The sequence below is a fragment of the Anarhichas minor genome, unplaced genomic scaffold, assembly GCF_050575085.1.
Source record: "Anarhichas minor isolate MPS153535 unplaced genomic scaffold, ASM5057508v1 ptg000043l, whole genome shotgun sequence".
NCBI lineage: Eukaryota > Metazoa > Chordata > Actinopteri > Perciformes > Anarhichadidae > Anarhichas > Anarhichas minor.
Genome location: NW_027466489.1, coordinates 3930816 through 3955115, shown reverse-complemented (window position 1 = coordinate 3955115; position 24300 = coordinate 3930816). Strand labels below are relative to the sequence as shown.

Here is a 24300-nt window from a genome sequence, read left to right as displayed (position 1 = left end):
ATTATACTGATGGAATATTTCGTCTTTGGCACTGCTTGTCCCATGGTTTAAGGCAAAAAATAAATAAATACAAAAAGAGAGCAAAGAACTCTGAAAGGTTTATGTTTGTTTGTTTTTTCATAAAGGTGTATACAGTTTTTCATGATGTTAGTAGTTGGTGTCCCACTACTGCTATAAAACACAGCGGGAAACCATAGCTGCAGTATATTTACGTCCATCTTTATTGTATCCCTTTTTCATTGTATATGTGCAGATCTTTGATTTTAGTTCATGATTGCTTATTTCAATTTCCATATTCATCACATTCTGACTAGAGGAACCGGTCTTAAGTCCAGACTCCAGTTCTGGTTCTGATATATTTTCTAACTGAGACGTTTTGTTTCAGACTTGGTTCGGTTCTTTGCTCAGTTAAATTATATGGCGCCGTATGTCTTTTATCTGACAGAAAAGTACCTATAACTAGTTAAACAGTCGAAGCTGCAGGCTGACATGATACTTACTAACATTCAACATAACCGTTGTGAGGGAATATCCAGCTTTGCTTTTGTGTGCAGTTGTGTGATTTCCTATTAAGAGGCAGGCTGGTAATTTGGAGAAGATAGGATCTCTTAATGTAAAAGATTTGTATCCAGGGAGGGTGGACAAAACAATGAACAAACATCGGGTTGGGGGGACTGGCTGACATTAGTTGATTTTGGACATTCGTTTCAGGCCCATGCAGAGCACTAATTCCCACCAGGGAAGGCAGCTGGCTGATTGTACTGAGAAAAGGGGAAGCATTGAGGGAACACAGAAATGTCCATTGCTTTGGAAATGTAATTAGTGGCTAAGGCTGTGAATGGCGGACAGACGAGCGTGCCGTAGCAGCTAAATGGTTATTAAGGGCATTTGCTCCGTGCAAGTGAGTGTAAAAGAAATGCACACAGTAGGGTTAGCCTAAAGCTAGAAGCTACTGGTGCAAAACAGACTTCATTTCAGTGAGCTAGACACACATAGCGATAGCGTACACCGCCCATTGTTTCACAGACCTCCCACATCCGTCACTGTGTATCCTACAGTCTGCACACTTCTGCTGGAGGGAGCCGTTTGAAGACTGTGGAACAATTTTGCTCAGAAATTCGAGCGTCGCAAATAGTGGAGCAAATGGTTTAGAAAGTTTCTTGAATCCTTAGTTTTGTTCTGAGCAAATGTATTGGTTGTAAAAGTTGAAACGGACACTCTATTTTGTAATAATAAATTGATGAGAAATATTGCCTTCGTATTTTACACATCAGCCCAATGCATTGAGGATTAAGACACAGTGCAGTGGGAGCTCGTATCATTCCATCACATGTCACCTTCCTGTGTGCTTTGGTTATGAACCTCATTGCAAGTAGCCTCGAAACCTGCACTCCGAAATTTGATTAAAAGTTATTTAAGGCGTGCTGTGTGCGTGTGTGTGTGTGTGTGTGTGTGTGTGTGTGGGATGATATCATACTCACCATCAGACTCTCTGAGGAACGGGGCTATGCATCATTTCCCCCTTTTTTTATATCTGCAGGTTTTCACATCTTCTCTGTTGGTTCCTCTCACTTCCTTTATCGGTCGTTCTACGGTTTGGGCCAATGTAGGCTGTAGTTGGCTTTTGATAGCACTCGTGTTGATTTATTGTTCTAGTTTAATTACAGCACAACAGTTGGAGTACCTTAATGTGCATTTGCAGAAGCATTATGCTTGATCCCCTTTAACAGAGTGTAGAATGAAAGAGAAAAAGCAAAGCAAATAAGTAATGGCATTAGATGTGGAAAAATAGATTAACGCCCTGAAGATAATCGACACTCATTTTTTTGTTTTCACTGCATTATGACATTTCGTCAAGTTCCTGAATTAACTCTCATGTCATTCAGACTGATGTGAAGCAATCATTTCTAATGAAATAAATGCTCTTGCTGTGCTCACGGGGATAATTATTGATGATGGTTAGAAAAAACTGTGCTTAATTGGGGAATTAAAAATGCAGCAAAGAGCACATGCTGCTGTAGCCCAAAATCCCTCTGATGTGATGGTAGTCTACCTCCACAAATGAATAATATAGCTATTAGGCACTACACCTCCAGTGATGTATTTCTTCCTCCAAGCTCTGTGCTCTGCATTGATAGAGCTCCTACTGCAGCAGTCATGGATGTTTGGATGGAAGCCATCCCGACAAGCTGCTGTAGCCACTGAAAGAGCCTGCGATGGTCTGATACGTGTGGATTATATTTCCCATCCGTCTGACTGTTTTATTCCACTTCACTGAGGTTTCCTGTGATCATTAGCAATCTTTCCACTCATGTCTCGCATAATGAAGTGAGTGAAGTGTCATTTTCAATCAATTGCTACGTTGATCCAACTTAATTAGTACTTTAGAGGATAGAGGAAACAAAACAAGATTAGGTAACCCACTGCTCTTGATTGCCAGGGCTGTTTGTTTAGACTTTGCAATAACCCTCAAATCTACTGCTGCACCCGCATTCTGTAGCTTTACATCTATCACATTATTCTCTTCATTTTTTGGTGAAAATACGCAGCTACAATTGCACTGATGAGGTGTTCCCAGCTTTTCAGATAAACATGTCAATCATACATTATTCTGGAATTGGACAATTGATCTCGTTAATATAATCTTTATAGAGACACAGTTGCCCCAGATGATTTTTGTGTCTTTAACATGTTTAAACCCTTTGGTTCATACAACCTGAAGTCGGCTGGATGCTTGTGAAGGCAGTGCACTTTGTCTCTTGCGGCATGACAACCCCCCAACAAAGACTGGAGGGAAAAGAGCAATGCCATGTTGTCATGGTGCCCGACAGAAGGAGCTCTGCCTCCTGGAGTTAATGAATCGAGAGGAGGATTGCTCCCAGTAGACCTCCATGTATGAGAAGCACTTGACTTTAAAGCAAAGCTCCCTGACTATAAGGCCGTGATGGGGTTATGCATGGAGGATAAAGTACGGGGCATATTATAATACAAGGATACAGGGACATACTCTTCAGGGGTGTTGATAAAAATACCAGCCCTAACTGAGGTGTTTGTGGATGAGAAGATGGAGGAGATTTTTACTCCACACTCCCATTAATTAAATCTGATTTATTGTAAGTTTAGTCCTTATTGTTTTAAGACAATCAAATATTATATATTAAAGTTTTTGCGGGATTTGTTTTGTGAACTGCATCATGATGCACAATTTTTGTTGTCCAAATCAACACCGCAAACCAATTGTTAAATCAGATTTCCGCCAGGATGAAATACTTCTAATGGCAGCTGAAAATCACATTTCCAATTATCATCCAGTCCAATAAGCTAGACAATATGCCCTGTGATTCTCCCAAGTGGCTGTAAGTAATATCAATTTCAGAAGCGGTTGTTTCAGCAATATTTTTTAGCATTACCCAGTTGGAAATATACATTAGTAGGTCCTTTGGTGAAGATATTCTATCACTCCATCACTCTGCACCCCAATCACCAGCCATTCACATGCTATGTGTGTCTATTTGTGCTTGAGTAAGTGGTGTACCCAGTCTGCTGCTTGGTAAAGCCTTTGGCCCCAACCCCCACCTGCTAAAGTTTAGTTAAGCTTAAGCAATAGGTTTTCCTTTTGTGCTCTGTTACTCAGACTGTGCTTAATCCCAAAGGGACTGTAGTTTGCAGTGTTTCTGATGTGCCATTCCCGACGACATCAATAGTAAATTCTCACCAACCTAGAAATGTGCACTCAGTAGAGTGCAGATCTCCGCCAGGTGCGTCTGCAAAAACCACTGCTGCAGTGTTAGTTTGAATGAATACAACCCACAATTGGCTAAGCCCCGGTCTAAACCGCAAGTGTATCAGACACGTATTTCACTGACACGTCTCACACAACAGATACGCTCTCATTTTGATCTATAGAGACGTCTGCACCGGCTCTGTGCAGCCGCGCGTCTCTGCTCCGTCTCACAGGCGTAAAGGTTTATTAAGGCGTCACGTGTATCTCTTCCGACAAAGCGCGCGTAAACGTGACATTGATGCCCAATAAAAAGACACAATAACTGTCTCTGGCTGCTGAGCCACGGCGATGCAGTCAGGTGTTTGGTAATTCCGTTAGCTGATAGCCTATCACACCGTACAAAGCTATAAAAGTGGGCAGACTGTTTTCCTCATACACATAAAGTCTATGGTTGTCCCCCACTGTGTCTCTGGCCGCAGGGCAGTGGCTGACGTTCGGCAATGCACTCAGCTGTGTTAGTGCCTGTGGCCCCTACCAGCCGACTGAGTGAGGAGTCAACAGGCAGTCAATGACAACATAAAACAGGAAAATAAAAGGTATTTTGACAAAGTGTTAGCCACAAGAGGACTAACTGGCCACCCAAAATATTGTGCAGCTTGCTGCAGCAGAATGGGAGAATAGCCGTGGACAAGAGTTACTCCCTCAAGAACGTACGCGCGCATACACGCAAGCAGGACTGAGCGTCAGGCGTCAGCGTCATTGATGTCTAAGATATCGTACAAAAATACATACATGAGGTTATCTTAATGTCATAACAATTTGAAGTTTTGAGTCAAGTATTGAAGTAAAAATACTGATTGTTCTGTTCAGGGAAAGGGCTGTTATGACATACAGTGATTCAATTAAATTATGTGTCACAACAATCCTTTCCAATTTTATGTCCGGTATTTTTCTGATCAGGCATCTTAGAAATATAGTCTATTATATTGTTACATTTGTTTGTTTTAAAGAGAAGATGATTGATTCAAATATTGAAATATTAATCAGACAAGTTTTTGATATTTATGAGGTAAATTGATTGTTATAATAATCAGGAATTTAAAAATATCTTTAGCATAATCAATACATTTGTCATTTTCTTACAAATTATTTTGAATTACAATTTTGCTAAATATACAAAATCCACCAGTTCGAGCAACACAAGGCAAACACTCACTGCCAGTTGACACATTATCTTTATCATAATCACATTCGATCCCTGGACTGGCACCTCCTGGCTACTGCAAGCCCCTTCAGGCAAATGTGTGATATTGGGATGTATAAATAAAACAGACGTGGCTCGACTTGTACCCTGACTGTATACGTTTGTGTTGCACTTTAGAATCATGCCCTGAATGGAACCCTTTTCCCTTTATTTTGGGAATAGAAACTCATTTACAGTAGGGTCCAGAGGAACTTTTGAACTTTGTTGTGCGCATCCTGCAACATTCCTCTACTGCCTCCCGTAGCCACAGCGCTCTCTGGACTTGATTAATTTCCTCCTCTTGGGAGAACATAGAGATTAATCTGTCTTACAACCCTGCATTTACGGTCACAGCCATTCTCTGTGATGATGGAAGCTTAACGCAACATCATCTATATTCCTCCAGCCTTGCTGATGTATTGTATCAACCTGTAGTCGTACCTGCACTCATTTTCTGAGGAAATGAGAGGTGTAGGAACACTAATTATTAAAAATGAATTTTGCCAGGGCCCAAGCGGACTCATTTTTCATCTTGGTTATTGCTAGCAGTTTGGATCAGCCTTTGTGTGCCAGAATTGGTCCATTTGTCTCCGTCAGGGGTGGGCCCAAGACAGATGTGCCAATATGGCTGCCGAAGTTCTGTGCTGGGGCAGAGGCATCTTAATTCTCCATGATGCATCACGCTGGCAGCAACCAATTTAGCCCAATTGAGCTCCAAATCATCTTACTTCCCACTGCTTCTGCCAATCTGTTTCCTTTCTCGAGATGAGGTAAATATATTAAGGATGGAAATAAATGAGGGCTTCCTGTACCCTGGACTAATACTGTATCAGTGAGGTTTTGTTTCGAGTTGATTGTTTATATTGTCACATTGGCATGTCAAGAGAACAGTGTCCTGGGCATGTGCCATTAGGATGCATAAAGATAAGGCCCAATATACAGCAACAACAATAAATACAGCCAATTATTCTGCTTTCCCTGTATTGGGCAGATTGATGTATCGGACCGACAGGTTTGTTGTGTAAACCTAATTAATTTAATTTCAGGTGTCGCATGGCGTCGGTGTGCCTCGTGGCAGCATATTAGGCCTAGTTGGTGGCTCAGGTCCAACATAATGGATGTGGACATGCTTGGCCTGCTGGGATTTCAATATTGAGGAAGTGTGAGATTGCCAGCCCACAGGTTTCCTCTCTAATGTGGTTATGCTGATGAGCTGGAATGAGCTAGCTAGCAGCTCAGCACATTTTTAAACTCATAATCATGATGACTTACTTTGTAATAAGTATACCCCCCCCCCCCCCACCACCACACCCAGAGGTGAGGAGTTAACTGCAGGGGGCAAGGTTGTGATGGTTGCATAATGGCACCATGTTAGAAAATGTGCAATGCTTTGCTTGAATTATAAAACTGTTTGATTGACAATCGTATGTTAAAATGCTGAGAGGTATGTTAGCATGAAATTGCACCAGCAAGAGACGGAGTGTATAGAAGCAATTGATGGTCTTTAGTACTGCATTGCTTCTAGTTCACTGCCCTTCTCAGGCTTGTTAGATTGTTTATCCTGTGCTACTATCTCTAGTTTACTGAATTACACTCTTTGCAATCGATTCCTGTCTGGATTCTAAATTATAAGGACACTTGCTGTGTAAACATGTAACCATTGTTGTCCCTGCTTAGCTTGCAGAACAACGGCAACATAGAAGAGTAATGACTGCTGAGAGGGTGAGCCGAGTTTAGAGAGGGCAATAGCTCAGAGTGCTTCCAGCCTGGTTTTTGTACTGTGTTGTTTTGTGGGCTAGTGGTGCCTGAGGGCTGGTTGATATGTTATCTTTTTACAGGTGTGGGGTGGGGGGGGGTTCTATAATTAGTATGGATAGATAAGATTGTTGTAATTTTGTCAATATTGGGTCTATATGATGCGGTTTATCAATCACACTTCCTGTTGGGTAGCTTCAAGTCAGTTTAAAAACTCTGAATATAGCACGTACATCAACAACAGACAATCCGAAACATTGTTTTTCTGCAATCTCAAAGACATCTGTGTTAATCGAGGATGATCCAGCTTCATATTCTAACCGCAGCAGCCAGGAGGAAGAAAACTCCGGCCTGTCATTCTTTGTCTTGTAGAGTCTCATGACTCATTTAAGTGGGAGCTCGTATACCTGCAAGGGGTAATAAATAATATAGATGTATCAAGAAATTATTGGGGTAGAAGCTACTCTTTGCATATTGCAAGAAAGGTTTAAGCTATCACACATTGTAGGATCCAAACACCCTCACTAGGTTTGACACGTTTCATTCAGCAACAAGGCAGGATTTATACACGAGCAAAACATAATCCTCATTCTGGAAACATTTTGAGTGTGTTAATGTCTCCAGTTTTCTGATATTTATGAATGGAGCCATTTACTTCCTTTTGAGAAAAAGAAAAAAAAATGAGTCGGTTACCTGTGTGTACACCACAGCCATTAGCGGCTGTGGTAAAAACATTTCATTTAGGTGGCACTTACATGGACTTTCTGTTGCACGTGTCCGTAGGAGAAATGCATAGTAAAAGTGCAACAAAGGGCGTCACTGGAGGGGAATTGAGAAATAAGATTTGTACTTTTTAACTTTCGTTTTGTATTTTTATGTCCATACCTAGCGGAGAGCTGCCCACAGGAGCTTTAATTATGAAATGAATGTAAGCGATCTTCCCCAGCCCTCCCCTCTCCTCTGGAGTCAATTTTCTGTTCCTCCAAGTGAGCTCTCTCCTCCCTCCTCCCTCCTGTCCTTTAATTTCCCTCCTCATCTATCTTTCCTAATGCCAGCCGCATTTCAATTCTGAGCAGGGGTTTGCATGTGGATGCTATGGGGGTAGTGAGGAGGGTGAGACTCTGTGGATTAGGGCTGGATTTAAAATGGCTGCTTGCTGTGCTTAGCTCAACACTCATCTGGGGATGTGGTCATGTGCTATCTCGTGATTTGTGGCTTCATTAGCATATTTGGGGTACCCAAGGCTAGAAAAACCTGCACAGTTTCCATCTCTACTGCACTTAGTTTAATTCCTTCCACGTCCTTGCCTCCGAGTGTCTACTGACGGACACATGTACCCACATGTGCACACGCTCTCCCACTCTCAAGCTGTGGACATACGAGCAAAGGACGAGTGAGAAAACCACACAAATACGCAGCAGATTTAGCTTTGCAGATGGAGGCTTCTCCATACAGCCAATTTAATAAATACATACAATCTGTTTAGTTCAGGTTGAAGTGCACAGGTGAAAAATGGAAATATAATTTGGCTCAAGCTGGTGCTTACCTCTGCAAAGAAGGTTATGTTAAGATGGCCCCTGGCTGTCTGCGTTCTGTGTCTCGCACTATTACTTTGGCTCTTCTGTGTTCAGCTGTGATCCCTACAGAGAGCTCATGCAACAAAGAGGACACCTATTAAATGTGGGGACTTGGTGACCTTTCCTATACAATCACCAAATTCCAAACGTTGGCTGCGTTACCTAACCAGACACTGTTAATTATGAAAGTGGCGGTTAAGTCTGGAGATTATTAGGACTTTTTCACACAGTTAAGTGGGTTTTTGGCTTTTCATACATACGTGAATGCTCCTTGTTGATTTGCATATCAGTCTAAACTTGTCAGAGTGAAAATATGACACTAGCAGTACTGCTAGTGCAACTCCTTCTAGTAGTACTTTTAGGAAAAGCTATTTTAATTGTTGTCTCATTGTCATTTAATTGTTATTTTGATATCTTTTATCAGTGAATCTCTGTCATAGTGTGTAAGCCTGTGTTTTGCACATCTGCGTGTATCTGTTTCAACTAATAGAGAAATAGAATAGCTCATAAGCCTTCGTAAGATAATTAGAATGTCAGGGCCGTGCATGGATCTCTGTATCGGTCCCAGGCAGCTTGTGTACATGTGATTTGCAGAGCTGATCTCCACTTTGTGATGAAAGATGGACATCTGATTTTTGCATTGCATACTCCCTCCCCAATGTCCTTCACAATCTGTATCTGATATGGACCATTGCAGCTACTATAAGAGACAAAATGTGTCTGTCACACATATTGTAAAGAGGACATAATGTATGTATTGCACAGTATATCTTAGACATTTTGAGAGGAGATAAGCTTTTATATCATGGGCAATTTAGGGAGAATTATTGAGACATTTGCCAGTTTTCACAGTGTAAAATTGGCATTATAGGTTCAAACACTTAAAACGGCAGCTTCTTCCAGAATATCACGTACAAGCAGGCAAAATAAAATGCCAGATAACATGTCATCCGAGGGTTCACCGTGTGGGTGGAGATCTTTCACCTCTACCTGCTGACTGGCTAATGGTCTGCTTACTGGTGACCTCGTGCTCCGGGGTCATCCTGATGCCATGACATGTATGGCTGAGGGGCCTCTGTGTGTCCCCTGGGGGACAGCAGCCTGCCATGTCTCCTCATGCCTGTCCTGCTTCACCGTTCTGCAGTGACCCACAGTTAACTCATCCTCCTGCCGTTGCGTTGTCCCTCAGTCAGGGGGACGAGAGCACTTTGGCAGGCATCTGCCGCCGCTCCCTCTGCCCCCCCTCTCCGATGTCCAGCTGCTTTATGCACGGACGCTGACACAATTGCTTTTGTAATGTTTGCGTCGTGTTTGGCATTTTTTAGCCATGCTAGTAGCTGCATGGCTATAGAGACGGCATTGCCTGACTGCCTGCTGTTGTCCCCTTTAGGCCAGACTGAAATATCTCTTGGATGGATAACCATGAAATGTTGTACAAATGTCCATAGTGCTCAGAGGATGAATCCTACTGACTGGTGATGTTCTGACTTTTCCTCTCGTGCCACCAGAAGGTCAACACTTTAACTTATCCGTGAAAAAGCTCCACATATACTTGATGAATGGACACAATATTCGTGGTTCTCAGAGGACTTACCCTAATTACTTTTTATCTAAAGCAGCAGGATCATATTTCTGAGTAAAATGTCTCAACATCTACTGTAGGTAATAACACTGGTAGCAGCTTCAGCTGTACTTTGTGTGAAGGGCTAATTAGGAAATGTTGTTCTGCTAACAGCCTAAACTCAGATGGAGAATGTGGTAAACGTCATACCTGCTTAATATCATCATGTTAGCATGTTGGCATGCTGATGTTAGCAATTAGCTGCATGTATCACTGTGCTCAATTACAGCCCTGCAGAGCTTTAAGACTTGCTGCATGAATGTGTTTGAAGAGAGTGGGGTAAAAAGGCGCTGTACAGAAAGACAACCAAATCAGAAGAAAGAAAAAAGATAAAGGGGGAGAAAAAAAAAGGGTTTTAGCTATAAAGACGTCCTAATATCATGCATAACATGTATTTGGCTTGTAACCAAATGTGTACTGAAAAAGACATTGAGAACATCATCTATAGAGTTTACACTTTCCACTGATACCCAGTTGGAGCAAAATGATTTAATGACTCTCTGGCTAGTAACTTGAATAAGTGGTCGAAGCGTGCCTTCTTTAATAGTCAGGTGTGGAAGTTCATAGCTTAGTTGAAGTTCCTAGAGCCAAAGAAGAGATAATTAAACTAATAGATGAAGCTGCTTAAATGTAACATGAGGGTATAGCAGCCCAGAAAGAGGTGATGGCTTACAGTGAGATAAGGTGCTCACTGAAAAGAAGCGTAACAATAGGAATAGATGGAAAGGGCGATGGGACAAATTAAAGGTGTGTGTGTGTGTGTGTGTGTGTGTGTGTGTGTGTGTGTGTGTGTGTGTGTGTGTGTGTGTGTGTGTGTGTGTGTGTGTGTGTGTGTGTGTGTGTGTGTGTGTGTGTGTGTGTGTGTGTGTGTGTGTGTGTGTGTGTGTGTGTGTGTGTGTGTGTGTGTGTGTGTGTGTGTGTGTGTGTGTGTGTGTGTGTGAGGCAGTGCCCTGATTGGTTCAGTCTTGAGAACCAGAACAGCGATTATTAACATAATATTGTGCAGTTGTTCTCAGTATCATATCTACTTCAGCCTCAGTGCTTCATCTCGATTTTAATAACTACTGAAATACTCACTAATTATTCGTTAATATAATATTGACTGTGATTTGAATACAATTGCTATTTCTTATATTAAAACTTCCATCACACGACCAGCTGCAAGACATTTACGAGTGCCGAGGTTAGCGTCTGTGCTTCCGACAGCGAGCTGATATGAAACAGTTGCCCTTGGACATTGTGGAGTAATGTAGCGTCACTAATCAGCGTTTCAGTTTGCGGCTCTACAGAGGAGAGATCTGTGTTCTGCTCGGCGGAGTGCTCACCTTTCCCTCCTGTTTACAATTAGCAAGAGTTTTCCTCGCACTGATGCAGCGTTGGATTGGTGTCAATGTGCACACAAGAGGGCAAAACCCTGAGAGAAACACTTACTCTTTTATACTGTGGGAAACCGCTTTTAAATGTGCAGAAAAGCAACTATGATGTTCAACAGAAATAGCCTTGGTTTATTAGCTTTATTTATTTCAGTTATGCAAAAACACTCTCTCCTCAAACTGTGTCATTACACACACACGATGTGCAATCCTAAACTAAGTCAATTAGAGTGAAGTGTATTATAAGACAACATATTCTACACCAAATATAGTACTTTTGAATATCAGGGAGACTCTCTGGATCTAAATAAAAATGTCTGTAGACGAGATGAGTTGTTTGTACAAAGTAAAGATTTGTCTAAGCAGCTGTGTTAATGAATCAACTGTTACAGGGAAGCTAGAAATCATACACAAAGACCATCAATGTTTTAGGGTTTTATTGGCCATTCTTTTTGGATGTCATGAATTAGTCCCTTGCTGTCCTTTTCAAACAGAAATGCATTTCTTCAGGAATGAGACAGTTATTCTGTCGAAGTTATTATGACAGGCCTTTTATTATGATTGGGATACTGGTGGAATGCTTAATTGGTGGAATGAAAGGAGTGAAGAAATGTCACAACAACTGTTGGCACAGTAATGTATAGGCCAAGAGCCTTGAACTAGAAAGGGGCGCTCAGTAGAGTGCAGATCTCCTCTAGGTGCGTGTGCAGCAACCAATGCTGTATTGTGTGAGTGAATGAATACAACCCACGGTTGGCTAACTCCCTGCGTAGATACTAATGGGCTGTAAGGCGTCGCAAAACACACCTAATTCAAACTCAAAATCAAGAGGCGATGTATGCATCCAATCGGCTTGAAGTCGTCGTATAAGACATCTCATTTTGCCAAAATGAAAAATGAAACTCACTTAAGAGTAGTAAGGGAGGAGTCAGCAGGCAGTCAATGGCCGTATAAAACGAGCAATAAAAGATGTTTTAAGAAAGTGTGTGAGTCACCTTTACTACGAGAGGTCTTTGAGCATGCAGCCTTAACTGGCCATCCAAAATAGTATGCAGTTCGCTGCAGCAGAATGTGAGTTAGCCGTGGACAGACACGGAGTGACACTCACTCACGCACGCACAGACACACACCTAAACAATGTAAACAATGTTGAGTTGCATACAGCTACTGCCTATATACCCATGGTATTGGACACCATTACATTACAGCATCATGACAATGCCTTCATGCACACACATAAATAGATGTTTAAATATACCCCAAATGTACCGACAGCTACAAATGTAATAGCACCTCCCAGTGTAGTTCTCCAGAAGACACGCAGTGTAGGGCAGTGCATTTTTGGCCCGAATGCAATTAACCGGTCAGTTTTTCATAGTTTGATCATTTGATTACATAAAAAAATTATTTATTACATGCTTTGTATGCTGTTTCATATGTTGAGCTTGTTTGTGGTGAGGTCATCTATTGAAATAATGAACAAATCCGTCTACTTACAAACTCCAATACTACAATTCTTCACCAACGTTCAGTTCAATCAACAACTAAGACTGATGACTGATCGGTTTGTGTAAACTCACTTCTAGTATTTGAAAAGTTGCACATTTTGCACACTTTTTTGCATAAACATTGATCATTTAAACTGCTTGCATTGACTGGAACTGAATTTAAATCACAAATTAAACACAAGTGTCAAGTGAATTTTTTAAATCATAGATTAAATAATGTCATCACTCAAAATTGCATCCTGTTACTAGTCAACATATTACCAAACGGAAAACAAATGTTTAGACATAATAATTCTGCACTTACTGGAAAACATAAACAGCCTAACCCATTCTCATATCAACAGACAGGGCTGTAGCCTAGAAATGCTTGTTATGCACCAAAATGAAGTAGACAGACCTTTGTCTTGCTTGTTTTTATTTCGAGAAAATGAAATGGGGAAAATCTACATAATCAGAGGTTTCCTGTAAGTCCTTGATAATTCAATTTGAAGCATAACAGGAGACTGGGAGGAATGGTAAAACAGGGAGCAGCCACAGTAAACTGGTTAGGACCTCTGGTATCAGAGCGGGTCTGAAGCTAACAGTGGTGTCAGAATACGTTTATATCATAGAGAACATACAAAATCAACTGCTCGGATATATAGGATACGTACTTGCACAGTAACGGTTTCTAAACAGTTTCCTTTTATTTAGTATTTTAAATAAGACTCTCTAATACTCTCTTAGTATTGTGATTGTTTTTTTAAATCTCCAGCATCATGTAAAGACTGGCTAGCAGAATATGTGATTTTTAGGGAGAATGTGACCCATCTTTTTCTGAATATGTTGCCCGATGTTGTTTTTAAAAGTGAGTTATATACTGCTCAGCAGAGATATCACACACTGCATCAGTGTTTTTAGCTTTGTAGTTAACAAATTAAACATTAACTCTCCCGCACTGAGCATTGAAACTCACGCTCTGGACGGTAATCACTTAGGTCAGACCCCTTTCTCTTTCCTTTTTAAAAGTTGATGTCGGACTTGAGCTAATTATTTGTGGACATTTTGTGTGCAGAAAGATACTGCAGTCTGCAGCTGTTTGATCTGACAGAGCGATCTGTCCACCTGCTGCCTCTTTCTCCAATCACCTGAACAGCAGCTGTGCTATGAGGCAAGACGGACCACGTAAAGAGTGATGGAGCACACACTGCACCCATCTCGTCTTTCTCCAGCATGCTACATCAGCTAGCTGTGTAACATCCGTTGTATTCAAGAATAGAGGTGTGCAACTCAGAGCGAGTCTAACTGGGCCTGAGGGTATTGACTTATTCTGGCTGTGTGGTTTGGGCATCAAATACAGATGTAGCATTTGCAATGATGCATTATTGCAATGATGATTTTGTCATCTTTCACACACGCACCACTCTGTGGCGGTAATGCAAGTTAATGAGAATAGATGTGTCATTGTTGGATTTCTGTCAAATGTATTGTGTGGCGATCATCCAGAGATCCACACAGAAGGAACGGTTCTGAAACATGTTGAGACATGTTGGCTCTCTGCCATGGTGAAGGGGAAACTGTTAACATTTTTGAATTGAAGGGGAAGCTCTCCCTCATGGGGACAGAATGTATTTCTGTCCCTCTCATTCTTCACACAAGGTCCTGGAGATTATTTTTACAGACTAGGGGATGTTGTACTTACGCAGCGGCCAACACCCAAGAACAGGAAGCCACAATTTCTATGAAAGTCCACGAGATGGAAGCAGATAGCGCCAAGGGAAAACAATATTTTGGCTGGAGCTCATTCTGGTGGCCAATTAGGCCCCAGTGCCTGTATGATTTACCACTTCCTCTACCTGCTTTTATGTGTTTGGTGCTGCTGTGTGGAACACAATGACCCCTGATGAAAGATTCAGCTCAGGCTCTGAGGCGGCCGTGGCGCCATCCTTATCAGATGCCTTCTTCTCAGAACTCAGCAAGATCACCTGAAATCAATGGTTGTACAGTTTAGCACACCAACATACGCACAAGCAGTGAGCATATTTACACTTTATTTATATATATATACCGTATTTTCCGCACTATAAGGCGCACTTAAAAGCCTTTAATTTTCTCAAAAAACGACAGTGCGCCTTGTAATCCGGAGCGCCTTATATATGGATCAATTGGTTAATTGGTTGATCCATACTGGTTGTACACGGCGCTCTGTCAAAATGTTTCAGTACGACTGGTAAACTACAAAGCCGCACCGCGGTAAACACCGGTACTGTGCTTACTCCTAGTCCAACACCACTTGTGTGTATAAAGACCCCAAAATGGCACCTTTCAAGAGACACGTTTACGACGCTATTCTATTCTATGCGCCTTATAATCCGGTGCGCCCTATATATAAAAACAGTTCTAACATAGGCCATTCATTGAAGGTGCGCCTTATAATCCGGTGCGCTTTATAGTGCGGAAAATACGGTACTGTATATTTGATCGTTATGATACCAATGATTCTGGTGCTATTTTGGAACGCACTTTCCCAAAGGTCTCATATAAGCGTCTAATCAACTACTCAATATTTGACTTCTTTGCAATGCGTGATGCATAAATGTGTTTTAAGATGTCACAGATTGCTTCCCTTAACTGATTTGTAAAGGGCCGGTAATGAGCACATACATGAATAATCAACTTGAGAACGTAACGTGTAGGATTTGAAGTCGGCGGCTAACTATTAAGGGCCCTTTTGTCTTTTTAAAGCATCTACTGAGACACATTGTATATGCGGATGGATTGTTTGTCTTTGCTTCCACCCTCTCCCGTAGACACAAGCTGGAAGGGAAGCCCGTATCTTGAATGGCTGGGTGGGGTGAGGGGTATGAGGTCACACTGTTAATTGCATAATGAAACATGTCTGGGTTAAGATAACGCCTCAAATACCGTTATATAACCTCAAATCGGAACTGACTGCAACTTGATAAAAATGTGCAGTCAGACAGTTTTAGGACAGGGATATTTTAGTCAATATTTTAGCTGTGATCTCCAGCACATTGCGTTTACAATTTAACAGCTTACTATCGGCTTTAAGTGCTGACTTTTCAGCTTTAAGGATGTTTTTAGGTTGTCTATTGTGGCAGTGGAGGCTTTCTAGCAGTTTGTGTAAATAATCCATCAATTTAAGCACAGTGGAGTAGAACCACCGTCCAAAATGACCTGATCGAAAACCAATTTTTAATGGGAAAGAGTGCTGTTGACGGGCCAAGTCATTTGACCTCAGACCAAGTGTATTTCCCTTGGTGACCAAAAGCCATATAGGAAGGAGTGAGGATTGTTGTCGTGTCTACGGGTTGTAGATTTCAGGCACTGATTGTAAGATTGGCGACCAAATAGGAAAAAAATATATAGATTTTGTCAGTATATTTTACTTCCTGTCCCCTGAAATTCAGGGGATACTCTTGAAATACAATTCTACATTTCATGTAATGTGAGCCCTTATCGTCAATGTTTCATTTCAACTCCACTGGGTCGAGTGCACTGAGGGAACACGAAGGAAAGCCGAACGTTGTTCATTAGCACACACCACCCGCAATGCAACCAAAACACCGGTTCAAAACGGGCAAAGTTTCCCTTTTATTCCGCTTTTTGTTTGACAGACAGTCTCCAGTTTGTATTGGTTAACTTGTGTCACACACCCACGCTCTCTTTTCATTGTTAACTCAAAAGCTGCTCAAGCTGCTCACTGTATGGTAAAAAAAACTAAAAGAAGAGATGTCAGTGTTGGCGGGGGTGTGTACTTGCTGGTGCCCGTCAGTTTGTCTACCATATTAGAGGAAGATGTACTCTACAAGAAAGAAGAATTAAAGGGCATGTCATTAAAACTGCATTGACTGTAGTGCTGTTTTCTTGTTAATTACCATAACAAGCATGGTGGTGTTTGTCAGGGTAATAAGGGTCAAACCCTTTTTAAATCTTAAGATTCAGTTTTTCTCCACACACACAATAGCTCGGCTTGTGATCTCAGCTTTCACCGAGCCTCCTCCCACCACAAATCCACGATACGACCTCATCACACTCTAGGTTGTGATTATTACTTCTCTGGAGATTAGACATTTAACCTCCACTTCTTTTTCTAAAACATTTGGCTCCGGTCCTGCTAATTGGCCATTAGATTGCTGTGAAATGCTGGAGAGAAGTAGAGAAGATCTTTCTTGACACTGGTTTGCTTTATTGTGACGACAACTCTGCTCTTCTGATCCTTTGTGGTTGAGTCGTGGGAGCTTGTACCAATTTCTGATGAAATGCAGATCTTCCGGACCAATAAAGCAGATGAATATCTGTAGAGTACCACTTCGGATCACCCCAGGAACTAGTCGGAGGCCTGGAAATCTGACTGATACTATAAAGGCCCGAATCGGTTAACAACACTTGTGTCTTATCATATCAGTCATCTACACCAACATCTAAACGAACTGACTCCCTGTTATATAAGAAGCAATCTGAACTTATGTAACAGGGGTCAGTAAGTGACCCGCAGCATCAGCTTCAAAATGACTCTTGTGGAGTTTCATTTTGATTGTTGAGATAACAGAGGATTATTGATGATCCATTTGGATTTGATGATTCATAGGATCTTGTCTGCTTTTTATGTTGGCGTTAGCGTTACACTTTGGGGGAAAGTAGTTACCTTATCTGAACCTCGTGTCCGCTATCTCCCAGAGCAGCCAGACCTTTAATCACCTGTCACAGCAGGTGTCTTGCAGTAACTCCAAGGAAGCTACTATAATGGTTCTGGATACAATAATGGAAAGTTATTATTACTGTATGGGGCTGGTATTCATCATATTTATCAGATGGTATAGTGTTGTGAAAGGTCTACAAAGGAAGGAGGTTGAGGAGTTTGACGGATAAAATCAGTTTATTTTCTTAAATTTTCAACTGAATTCATTTTTTTTCAACTTAAAAAAATAAAGCACTTTCAGCAGAAATAATCGGGAAGTGCACTTAGTTAATTTTCCTTTTACATGTCTTGTGGTTAAGAAAAAAGTAATGGCTCAATTTGATATCTGGAAACGGTTTTAGTCGTTAATCAATGTGTGTGCAGATTCTGCTACCTTATCAATAATGTGTGCAGATGTGTGGGTCCAGATGTGGGAGCAGCTCTGCTGTAACAGCTTTTGTTAAATAAAGTGCTTTGATTTAGCCGTTAGTGTCGACTTCCTTTTTTGGATTACTAACTGGTGACCCCTCCCCCAAGTTTGCCCTCAACACACGTCAACCACCCCGACAGGTCAGATATATACGTTTATCCGCTCGTGTCTTTGAACAACAAGCTCCAAGCCAACGCTCATCTGCCTCTGTCTGGGGCTTTTGTTGGGAAGCTCCAAAAAGAAAAACCTTGATTCCAGCTCATTCCATCTTAATCATCAAATCCGCCGGTTTACCTACTTTTGTGTCAGTATCTCTGCAATGAAGTGAATGAACACAGAGGCAGGCACACCAGAACTATTCTCTTTGTGTTCATTCACTTCATTGCAGAGATACTGACACAAAAGTAGGTAAACCGGCGGATGACAGCGGATGACAGAAAGACAAGGTCAAACAAACGCACCTCTAATTTGGTGATGTGTAACTGAAGACTCACTCATGCATCACTTTGTGCCCCCGTGGTGACCACAGATGCCTTTTTTCATCCTTGCAAACTGCGCTGATGGAGCACCTCTTCTTTCAGATCTCTGAGAAGTGGATGTCAGACAATGTTGAGAAAAAGCTTTCAAAAGCACCGAGGACTGCAATTATTTTCACCTTCTGTAATTCCTTGGTAAAAATTCAGAGCCTTCCAACGCCCACTGAGGGCATTATCTTTTTTTTTTTTTACCTTCATGGTTCACTGATAATTAAGTCATCTTAAGCATATGGGCCAGTAAAGGAATCGAACAATACAATCCTGTGAAAGTACAGTTCTCTATGAGGAGATGAGGGCGAACTGTTACAATTGATGATTTACTTCCATAAACATTCTCTCTTTCACCTGAAAGTTTCCTCTGTTTCTCGCAGTAAGACTTTGTGGGCGTGTTTAACAGAAAGATTTCAGTTGTTGAAGAGTAAAGTAAAGGCAGCAATGAAAGACTCAAACTGGTTTTCAGTCACATGTGACACTTCTGGCGTAATAGTTTGTAGTTTTGGCAGCGTGACCTCATTTACTGTCGGAAACAGTCAGTCACCAAAATTGGCTGGCCCAATTTTGCCAGGACGATTTTCCTCACTTTGATTGTGGTTGCACGCAGTCTCTTATTCTTGTCTATCTGAAAATGAAAGCCACAATCCCACATGGCACAGAAAATAGAAGTTAGCCTGAGCCCCATCTAAGGCGATAACGAGTCCTAGAAATGATGAACCTATAAGCTAGTGATTGGATTTGTGAACTATACCCATCTCTGGTTGCTTACATGCCGTGTGGTTGGGAGTCTGTATGTTGCACTCTCAAACGGCATCGTTCAGTAGGCCGAGTCTGCTCTTTTCTCCTCACAGTCCATTCAGCTGTGAGCTGAGCTCTCTCCCTTTCCCTCATCACATACCAGCCATTAGGTCACAGAGCTGCCAGGAAGCATGCAAAGAGATCTGCGGGACACGGAGACTGCGGGACGAAGTCTGTCTGTTTGTTTTGTGCAAAGGAGCTCCGTTATTTGAGTTTACAGTAGTCGGGACTGACGTTAGTAACCATGCCTCAGAGTTCATTCTGAATGCTCTCCACATAATCCAGTAAAGGCGCCATGCATTGTGAAAAATATTAAATTAGTCTATACTTCTGTGAATAGATGTAGGAATATGTATCTGGAGTATCTTAGTAATGGAAACGGATAGGTTTGAGGCACAATGCTTATGAATTTCTTCGCTTATCTGTGAAAAAAAGGACAAAGCCCTGCCATGCCAGCAGCATGACTATAAGGAAAGCAATTTCCGTCTGTCTGTCAGGCCGTTGGTCCAACACTTTGGTCCAGACTGAAATATCTCAGTGTCAATCATTCAAAATTTAGATAAAAAAAAGATTATGTATTTAAATAAATATTTTGCAGCACCAAATGGTCCATGTTTGCCATACGTATTGTTGAGAGGGTTCTCATTTTGACAAAAGGGATTTCCGACAAATTCAAAGATAGAATTTCTGATTACTGCACAAGGTTTCATTTTCATACCATCAGCCATCAATCATGTCATCGTAGTCACCAAAAGAACTGCTTGGATCTCAAAACACGGTGACATCGTTAAAAATGGGTCCAACAGGGCAACAAATGCGAGCAGACCGATGATCGTACAGGTCGTAAACAAGCTGCCAGGTTTACCCCATTAGCTTCCATTCAACTGTGATGGAAAACCAAAATTGAGCACATCAGTAATGCCACTAATCTCTCAAGAATGTGAACAAATGCATATAAAATGTCCAAGTTGAACCAGGAAGTTGGGCTGTAACAGTATTCTAGAACATGACGTTTGGGTAATCAATTCATCTGCCTTTGTTTTCTCTTCCAAATAAATGTAACTGCGTGATCATCTGACCTCGTATACTTGTTGCCCCAATGGACCTATTTTTAGCTCTGTTGCAGTGCTTTGAAATCCCAGCATTTCCTGAAGTCTGGTGATTTTAAAGATCTCAGTAATAACCATCGTACAGTAAGCGTTACTGACCGACATTGAAAAGAAAAAAATAACCGGTCATGAGCTGGTCATCAGTTGACTGATTGCAGACTTGCATGACTATTCTGGCCTGCCCCACATTGCACAAGCCCTCAGCTCATCAGTTGTCCAACCTGGACACTCGATACCGCTGCTACAAAGCCTGTGTCTCCACCATCTGGAGTGTTAGCAGCATATTGAAGCTAACAGCAGGAATGTTGTTAAAAATGTTGCTCCGATGCTCCTTCTTCAGGGATTCTGCAGCATACACAATGCTTTGACCTCGCTTAACACTGCTCCAGCTGTTGTGACCCCTTTCACTGCTGCCCATACTGTGTCTTATATCTGCTTTATTATTTATTATTTGTTATGTTGTCAGTGCCACTCACACATATGGACTGATCAGCGTAGATTTTCGCAAGTGCTAGTGTGCCAATCCTGGAAGAAGGTCTGCCAGGCGGCATACAGCATGGATGCTTTCTCTCAGTGGGACAAAACGGAAATGACAAGGCAATTGCCATTCTGTCAGCATTGCCATGGTAGCACAGGCACGGCTGTTTATCCCAAGGTTAATGGGATGACGCCTGGAACTGAAAGTGTCAGATTGAGAGAAACATGTGCCCGTTTTACTTAAAACGAGAGTGGCGTCACGTCACACAGAAGTGTGCTCGGAACGGGTCGGATTAACAAACGGTATGGACTGTAAAAACATCACGTATCTTACTTCCAGCATAGATAATAAATGACTGAATGGAAGTATGATTGAATCAGTCAAAATATTGATGGAGATGGTTTGTCATTGAACCCGTGCTGCAACGGATCAAAACACCTTAAAGGGTGCAGAACGTTTTGAAACTGGTAAAGGCAGTCTGAGAACTATGACTTTTGTTAACATGGGGTAAATACCAGGCTTATGGGCGTTTAGCCATCTTGGCTATATATCTCCGTATGTTGTGTACTGTGTAACCGGCTGGATGCTTGTTGTGCTGCTGCTACATTTGCTGAATTTCTTTGAGGTAATGCGAAGCCTATAATATAGTTACATATGGTAAACAGGTATTGTCTGTACATACTGCAAATGCACCAGACGATGCAAATTAGCCACTTTTCTCTAATCTCTTGCAATTCGAAGTTGTCACTGCTTATTGTAAACAGTTGACCAGATGAATCGGTCTGCTGTTTATTTAGGCACAAATCCTCAGAAATAACCACAACCTCGGGTTCACAGATTTGGTGCAGGGCTGTTGTATTGTGGTGATCAGATTCATCAGTTTCCTCTGCGTTGATGGTGACAGATAAATTTGGCTAAATGTTCTCATATTCCTGGAAGGTGAGCTGTAACATCCGTGTAACTCGCTCATCTTTGTCCATCAGAAGTATATAAAACGATCAGCATACCGCATGAATTACCTGATAGCCGCTATAAAGATTTTCATTAGAGTAAGTGTGTCGTACAGCCCGGTGTGTATGAGCGGTTCTCTCACAGCCATATGCTGAATGTAGTTGCAAATGTGGCGGGTAATGTTTTAGATAAATCAATCTACAATATTTTTAAAGATGTGCTTTTTTTTTTTTATTTGTTCACCTCGGCCATATAGAGTGGAAGGGCTGCAGTGGGAAAGGCTTACCCACCAGGATTATAGCCATTCTGATGGATGGCAATGAGACAGATTAATCGACTGCCGTGCAACCCTCACTTATCTGATTTTACCGCTGCTCCTCCCTTTTCCTTCTTTAAAGGCAGAATTATCTCTCTGGCAGTAAATGGGGTGTAATGTGTTTTTTAATGGAAAATTAGCAAAAGATTACACTTTTCTTGAGTTACACTCTGAATAAAAGTGGCCTGTGAAACATTTTAGTGGGTTCGGTGCACTTTACTTATTACACCCTGTGGTCCTGATGTGATAACATATTGACATGTTAAAGATATTTATTTGTTTGTATGCCAGCAATAAATCCAGGGCTGTTTCTTTTATAACTTCCTTTAATGTTTTGAGTCAACACCAAACCTGTCTCAACACCATTGACCAAAATTCCATCTGACTAATGGAATTTTTTGTTATTGTGAGGTATAAACATTTTATGCGCTTTATATCTCGGTAGCATCATTAAATGTTCTTTGTAACTTGTCACAATTCACTTAAAAGGAGAAAAAAGGAATGAAAGAAATGGGTGTTGAAACGGCCACCTGGAGAGCCTGAATAGTTCTCAGTGTTTTTTATTGTTGGTAGCCCACATAGCACACTTTGTCGGTTAAGGGAATGGTAAATATTCAAAGCAACTGAAGGCACGGTGCTTCACACAGGTCTGCCAAAGAGAATATGTATTTCCTGCGAACTCAAATGGGATGAAAGCAAGTAAGTCATAACCAATTGCATAACTGCCTCAAGTGTGTACCACATAAATATACAACCAACCCTACACCGTCTTAGCTCCATTTCTTGTCCTAGAAAAATTCAGAAATGTACGCTGAAAACTAGTCCAGCTGTGTGGGTTTACAAGTGAACTAATACAGCTTGTCTCACAAACGCCATCGCTGATCAAAACATATTACAGTCCGACAGATGGTCGAATTCTGATACCAATACGGACGTTTCGGAGTTTAGAAAATCCAATACACAGGCCGGAAGTAATATTTAAAAAATACAAACTCATAACTTAAACAACAGTCTTCCTTTGTATAGTAGAAAGATGTACCTGTCAGTGTGGACGATCTATGTAATGACAATATTTCTATATTAATCAAACCTACTTGAATTCTTTCTGTCCTGCAGTTTCTTGTTACTCAGAGTCAGCGGCAAGCATGTATACACCGACACCAATATATCTGCAATAAGCTGACATCCGCCAATATATTGGCCTTGATTTACTGGTGCAGCTCTATGGCTCCAGACATAGACTGGGCATTTATTAGATCTCCAACTTTTTTCTTCAGCGCTCCCATATTGATTGTGTTGTCGATTCTCAGTGAGACTGGCCTTGCTAGCGAGGCTTTTAAATTATCGGGAGTAATTTGCTTTAGTGATGATATAAAATAAATATTGCCTCACAAGGCTTTAACCTTTTTAATCAGTGTATTGTTTAGTGGAGCTAATTGAGTTTAATTGAGCCTCTGACAGCTTCCATGTTGATGGCAAGGTTATGGCGCACAACTCAAATGGAATAGAAGATACTAGATTCATATCTAGTATCTTCTTTGTGTTTATGATTGGCGAGCAGCTTTCTCTTGCCTTATAATAATAGAATTGCATTCCTAATGGGCTCTGTTTAAGGATATCAAATATGAGGAGTTGCTCTGGAACAGACATATTGGTGAGGCTAAAGCCATGACTGACAAATGTATTCCCGCTGGCTTATGCATTTATTAGTTAGAAATGCAGCTCAAACCCATTCCAACATTCAATTGCAACCCAGACCTCACTAGCCAATAATGTTGTGGTGTTTAGATGACAATTGATCTTAATTTACCCGTCACTGGACACATCCGACACATTTCCAAGCGCTTAACAGTGTTTAGTGCAGTCTTTTCCTCACAAAGCGCCATATTCATCGGAGAGATGAATGTGTGTCTGCACTGCCCACGATGCATGTTTATGGTCGCTCACTGGCTGACGTGGTAAAACATTGGATATTTCAAAAATAATCCTGATTGGCACTGTCTTTTCGAGGGTCTCGAGCGCAGTGTCTTTGGCTGCAAGGTGTTCCTATGCATTACAAGACATAAAGACACCCTTTATCCAGGGTGTTTTAGTAAAGAGGGGTTCTCATATCGTTGCAATGAGCCAGGAGCCAAGTTGCCCTGTATCTGCAGGGAACAGGATCATGAATATTGTGTTAACCCAGAAAAGTTAAAATCCATGCATG

At 41.4% G+C, this 24300-nt stretch overlaps 1 protein-coding gene across 2 annotated transcripts in view; it reads left to right on the top strand.

Annotated features, from left to right (window-relative positions):
* The window catches only part of ca16b (carbonic anhydrase XVI b), an 89023-nt gene that overhangs the window by 23527 nt on the left and 41196 nt on the right, over nt 1-24300 (top strand). The gene's annotated exons all lie outside the window — the stretch shown is intronic.